Raw genomic sequence first — 6,878 nt, 5'->3', positions numbered from 1 at the left:
TTGCAGTCATGCTAGCCTAGTCACACTCTTGGACCCCATGACAGGCATCTTCTGGGACAAGCTGGCAAAGCCCTCTATGATCTCCCAATCTCCCACCACTGCAAGCTGCCCTGTGACCACTTGCAAATGGTTCCCCATGAAACTCTATGCTCACCCACTGAGAGACTATGAGCCTTTTTAGTCATCAGCTTGTCCCACTGTCTCTGAGTCAGTTAAGATCAGCCACCCTCACTGCCCCACAGGTTCTCTTGTGACAAATTTATCTGCAATGCTTTTCTCTCTTTCTGCCCATATTAAAAATCCCCTCTGGAGTGAACTGGCAGTGCTGACACTACTGCCACCAGCAAAGCTGGTGAGTCTCAAATGTCTTTCTTGTTCTATGTTCAAAGATTCTGGATTTCTGTCTCTATGATTATTTTACTGACCAGTACTGAATTCCAGTGGATTCCCTCAGCAATATGCCTGCTGCTTGAATCTTGAGCTGTGAAGCAACTTGAAAGTACATACTTCTTCTAATATACCATTTTCTCTTCAAAATAGTCTTTTTAAGTTAGAGAATTGTACTTTAATGCTAAAGTTAAGTACACAGCTACATAGTACCAGAATTAGTCAGCTACTTTTTTTTTCCAGCTACTTTTGATTCTGTCTCTGGTGCTATCTAATTATTATACCTTTTCTTTCTTTTTTTTTTTGTGTGTGTGTGTGTTTTACATTTTTTTCCTTTGATTGAAAAAAAAATTAGAAAATGGCAGTTACTAAAGCACAAACAAACCAACAGAGATATACTAGTGGAAAACAGACAATATAAAAATAAAAATGTCACTGGCTTCTTCAATTGGTTAAGAACATAAAATGTAACAGGCTGGTCTGTTTTAAGCAAATTTAAAAGCTATATTTTTGTTTTCTGGCTGTTGTTGTTTTTTTTTTCCCCCAAGTCACCCACACAAAAAAAAATGGTGTGTGAAGGAAGCTGGAAGCTGTAATACGCAAGAAGTTGTATCCAGAATTCTTCAGGGAAACAATTATTGAAATAGGAATTAACACAAAGTCAGCATTAGGTTAACAATTTTTCAAAGTTATAGAAGTTAATTTTTCAAAGTTATTGAAGCATTGAAATCTTCAAATGCTTCATGGCACAAAGCTATACTATAGAAAGAACTACTAAGTACAGAAGAAAAAAGTCTTGTAATAGTAAAAACAAACAAACAAACAAAAAAAAAAAACGCAAGAATGCTTTTCCAAAGCAAGTAACACAACACAATTAGTAACACAACACAATCAGCAGACCAAGGAAACTACAGCTAGACCTAGGAGCTACAGATTCTCATATCTGTGCTAGAAAATCCTATTTTTCCAGAAAGGACTAAAATTTCAGGACAAAAAAGGAACATTTTGGACATTTCTTACTTTACTCATTTTAAGTTCTTTTTCTTTCCCCACCCATCCAGTAATTCAGCATGGTCCAGCAGAAAGAGGTCTGCTTTTAGACTTCGCTATTTTATTTTTCTTTCTGTGGCAAGACTGTCAAGGACCCTGGATATTTCAGGCTCGTGTGCATCCAGAACCAGTGTCCCTCTGTGGTCAAAAAACTTGGTGATGGACTTGGTGAATTCAGCTTCCTGCTGCTGCTTTATTCTCCCACTGATGAAAGTCAGCTTCAGGGTATATTTGTCATTAAGCCTTTTGAGACTGGAGGACAGTTGAAATATCATCAGGATCCATTCCAGTAGGATCCTTCCTGTGAGCCACAAGAAAGATGCTCTTCTCCTTTGGGGCAGAATCATCCAGAGAGTTTTCACAGCTGATCCATCCCATTTGTCAATTTTTACAGGCTTATTGTCAATTTCCCATTTATCTAAGAAGCTACTGCGGATGCTACCTGTCCTGCAGCTGGGGCCATGACCAGTCCCACTAATGCTTCTGCCACCACCATTTCTCCTGCTCTGTGCTGCCACCATCTTGTCTGCCTTGCTTATTGTTAATGACTCGGATAAAACTATAGCCAAAAAATTTTCAGATGACAATGTTGACAAAATCAAAACTAAAAAGCCATAAGCCAAGAAGATAAGCCAAATATGCATCAAGAAGAAGTTAACTAAATATAAATGTAAGAAAAAATTTACAAATACAGGGTCGGTGTGACTTGGCAGTGCCAGGTAAAATTTGAGGGGCTTTGATTGATAGTAAGCTTAAAAATAGGCTAACACAGAAAAAAATTAATATAAACTCATCCTATCTTCATATGCAATTAATATTCAGTAAGTGATTACTTTGTACTGGTTTTGGGTCTTCCTTCATCCTTAAAGGCTTAGGATGAGAAAAGGGATCAATTAATTCTATTTTGTGCAAGTTAGACCCCCATTTGGGAAACAGTGCTCTATTTAGAACAAAAGAGAACAGTTTTGTTTGGGCTTGCAATTCTCCACAGAAAATGTTTAATAGGGTACTCATTATAACAATTGTTTAATAGAAAATTTCATGTTTACTGTTTGTTTTGAACACTAAAATGTGAAGTTATTGCTATAAACAAAAGTGCTTATATGGAACACAATACAATTTTTTCCATCTGACAAATACTCTTGAAAAATTGCCTCATCATTTCATGTCACTTCAGCCTGACAGCATAATAACTACATCAACTATCTGTGATGTGAGCTAATAACTAGTTCTTGCTTGCACCATCTCTTTGTTAAAAAAACATTCATTGAATCCCATTAAAGACAACATCTCAAAGTAAAATAGAATGAGAATAAGTTAATTAAACCAATGAGCAAATTGCAATCTTTATCAAAATAAATCTTGGTCTAGCAGCAAAGGTTTTGGTCCTTTAGGGAAAAGAACTTTCATTCTGTCCTAAATTTAGTACAAACTCTGCAAAACTGGAGTTCTATGAACTATTAATTTAACAGGTAAGAACTAACTCCCAGATGTTTCATACCATTTAAAGTGAAAGATTCATTTGCCTCTGAGCTACACTCAGAATACCTCACATAGTAAAAGCTTCCCTGGCATAAATGAACTAAGAAAATTACATGAAAGTCAATTTGCTTTCCTACTTTAACACTTTTGACTACTGGGATGAAGAAAATTACTATAATTTCCTGTAAATTTATGGATTCAACTATATGAATGCAAGCACTAATAATATATCTTAATGGAAACATTGGAAGTTATGGCTGGCATCCTCTACCTCCACATTAGAAAACCAAAAGATTGCTCATGCTATCCCATATTTCACAAAGCAAACTACTTGTTCCATGGCCTGTATTTGGAACAAGTGATGATAGTAATAAATGCAGTCTGGAGTGAGTTGTAAAAACCACACAAGAAGTGCTATAATTGCACAATTGAAAAGTGATATTGGCTTTTGATCTCATCTTTGGGCTTCAGGCAAAGTTGTTTTATTCCCAAGAGATCCTGATAGTATTTGGAAATATCTGTAGGAAGCAGCAGAGACCACTGGCCATTCAAATTCCCAAAAGCTATTTAGGTATTAAATGATAGTCAAGCCTATGGTTATATAGTCAGACAGACCTCAATTAAAAGAGGGACTCTTCTACTTACTAGGAGACACTTAAACCTCCCAAAGTCTCCTCATTTGTAAAATGATAAAATGATACTAATATCAGAATAAATAATATATTATACATATACATAATATTGTATTTCATTCTAGAAACTAAATAGTATCCATTTCCACTTTTATTTACTACTTGAAATTTTAAGTTCCACCACTTTCTAGTGATCTCAGGTAAGTTATGAAGCTTCTTGGCTTTCAGTTTTCTTGCGTGTAAATGGGGATAATGATAGCATTTGCCTCATAAGGTTTTATATGGTAGTTAAATTAATACATGAAGAGTGTTTAGAATAGTGCCTAGCACATAAAAAGTATTATGTTAATGTCAACTGAAACTATAAGCAGTAATATTAAGTTAGAAAAATTCAAGATCAAATGCAACTTAATCCACGTACCTCTGAATCAAACAAGGAAAACTATCAAAGTACCATTTTGGGGAATTCATGGCTTGAAACTAACTCAAAGGCTATTAATCCTAGCTACATACTGTAGTGTAGGCCATGAGGATGGGAACAAATTCGTGGTTGAGGAAAGGAGCCTCCCACCACCCTACCCCGAATTTCACAATCACCATTCCCTCCCCAAAACACAAAGTTTCAACAAGCTTCCCCCTCCATTACTCTGATTTCACCCAGGAGTTGAACTATTTGTATCTTCCTTTTCTGTTGCAAGGGACACTAATCATCACAGCTGTCATCACATATCCAGGCAAGAATATGAACCTATAAACAAACACCTCCTCCCACCCCCTCCCACAACAGTTAAGCTCTGTTTTGGATAAATGGGAAAGAATCAAGGTTTCTCCCTTTCCTGTTTCCAAATAAACTGAAGTTAAATTTACCTCTTAAAATGATATTAAGAGAAATTAAATTTTATGTAATTGCCCAAGTCAGGTCAGATGGAACAGAGCATGTGACTTTTCCAGGACCATGTGAATAAAAACTTAGAGGGTAACCTCAAATCCATCCATCCATTTGCCCTGGGTACAATCTTTTCAGTTCTTACCCACCTCTGTCTGTCAACTCTATTCCCTTTTCTCATCTCTGTTCTCTCCATCCTAGTACCAAACCCATCACTTCTAGACCATAGCATTTCTCCCCACTGCAGCCCAAATGTCTAAATGTTCTAAAATGATAACATCAGCAACATGCTCGGCTTCCTTCAACTATTTCTCGTTGCTTTTAAGATAAAGTCTAAAATCCTTGACATGTTTTACAAGACTTTTCATGTTTGGGTGGTAGGGAGAGAAACGAATGAGTCTGGTTAGAAGGGAATTTATCTAACATACACAATTCAAATGCAGAAGTAAATTTAGAAATCAGAAAACCTGAGAAATACTATATTTTTAATAAAATATGCCTATCATTGTCATTATTATGATCATTTTTATCATAACGTTAAAAAATTTAAAGTTTTCCTAATTTCTGCAAACTAAATGGTTGGTTTCCACTGTATGCTGATGTATAACAAACCACCCTAAAGTTCAGTTGCATGAAAAAAAAATGTCTTAGGCTCAGACTTTTTTGTATGAGACAATGGGTTGGGGAAAAGTGAGAATAACTGACATCTACTCCACCAAACCTGAGGCCTCATATGGAGTGGTATAAATGGTGGAAGATGAATGAGGTGGATAGATTGGAGCCTGTCTCAGCGGTCTTCACTCTTTTTCATATGGTGAGTGCTGGGGTTTGACTATGCAAGATGACTTCTTACTCACCTGGTTTCTCAGTTGGAATGGCTAGAATGTCCAGGGGCTTGTCCACTTCACTCTCCCTCTACATGGTCTTACTACATAGCTAGCAAGAGCTTTACTACATAATGGCAACTTCAGAGAAATTCCAAATGACCCAATAGTATCCTCAAAAGTTTGTTATGATCTTCCTTGGAATTTCCAGAACATCACTTTCACTGCACTCTTGGCCAGCCCAAATTCAAGGCAAGGGTAGAAATAGACTTATCTCTTGATCATGCAACAGCATGCATATATATAGATATAGATATGGAGAAATATATATAAATTGAATAATGGCCATTCTTGTAGACAAACTACATGCAAACTACAGTTCCTCACTCCTTCTCTGGCCCTAATAGTCTCTTCCCTTCTGTCATCTAGATATAAGGTATTTATACATCCACATTTCCAATAACTGCACTTTTCAGCCACATTACCAAATCAATAGATATAATTGATTATATCTATTATAGTAGATATAATCAATATATATATAGAGAGAGAGGAGAGAGCAATAGCCAATATTAACAGAGCAAGAATTATGTACCAGGCACTGTCCTAAGCTCTTTAAATGCATGAATTTATTTTATTCTTTCACAATCTTATGATATTTTATATTATAGCCATTTGTAGAAAATAGAGGGAAAAATGAAGTACACAGAAGTTAATTATCCTCCTACACTATTAAATCCAATGTTACAGCCAGGATTCAAATCTAGGCAATGCTACTTCAAAACCAGCTCTTTAAATCCTATATTATAAAGATAGTGTTTTTTCATTATTCTTTCTGTATTTATTGAGTGCTTCCTACTGTTATAGGCCCTGAGGATATAGTAGTATACACATTTGCTAATGTGTATAGAGGGGAAGGGTGAGAACAGACACTAAACATATAAACAAAGACACTAAACATATAAACACAATGTGTCAGATGGTAATACAGCTACCCTAATTTCTTTAAGTAAGATAAGGAAAATAAGTAGTATCTAAGAGGAAATAAGTTATTTTATTAAACACAGTGGTTAGAAAAGTCTCTTTGAAAAGATGACATTTGAGTAAGACCTCAAGAGGGTGAGTAGGTGGGTCTTGAAGATGTCAGGAGGAAAAGCATCCCAAACAGATGGAACAGCAAGCACAGAGAGACTGAGAGGAATAGCAAGAAGGCAAATTAACTAAGACAGGGAAGATATTTCTGTTGCTCTAGATCATTGCCAGGCCTGGCAGGGTGAGAGAGCTTTGTTTCTGAGCCAGTCTTTTGTATGGTTTTCTCCTCCACTGCCCTCTGCATTCCACTTAATTCTTAGACCTATGATTGTGATTACAAAATGATTATTTTTTTCAAGATCACTTTGTCTCAGACAAAAACTGGTATTCTTAAAATATGTGTATCATTTATAAGAGTGGAGAATTTTATCAAAGAAAAATATATGTAAGTTACTATTTCTTACAGAAATGATTTTTTCACATTTAACCTTCCTTTGAAAAGGGGGAGTATGTCATAATCAGCCTATTTATTTTATCCTCTCTTTAAGACATGTTTCAGTGATAAATCTGACAACTTAAAATCAA

This window comes from Marmota monax, unplaced genomic scaffold, assembly GCF_021218885.2.
Source record: "Marmota monax isolate L192 unplaced genomic scaffold, Marmota_monax_Labrador192_F-V1.1 WCK01_AAM20220418_F8-fsc00003, whole genome shotgun sequence".
Lineage (NCBI taxonomy): Eukaryota > Metazoa > Chordata > Mammalia > Rodentia > Sciuridae > Marmota > Marmota monax.
The sequence above is the reverse complement of the archived record's forward strand: the minus strand, read 5'-3'. Positions refer to the sequence as shown.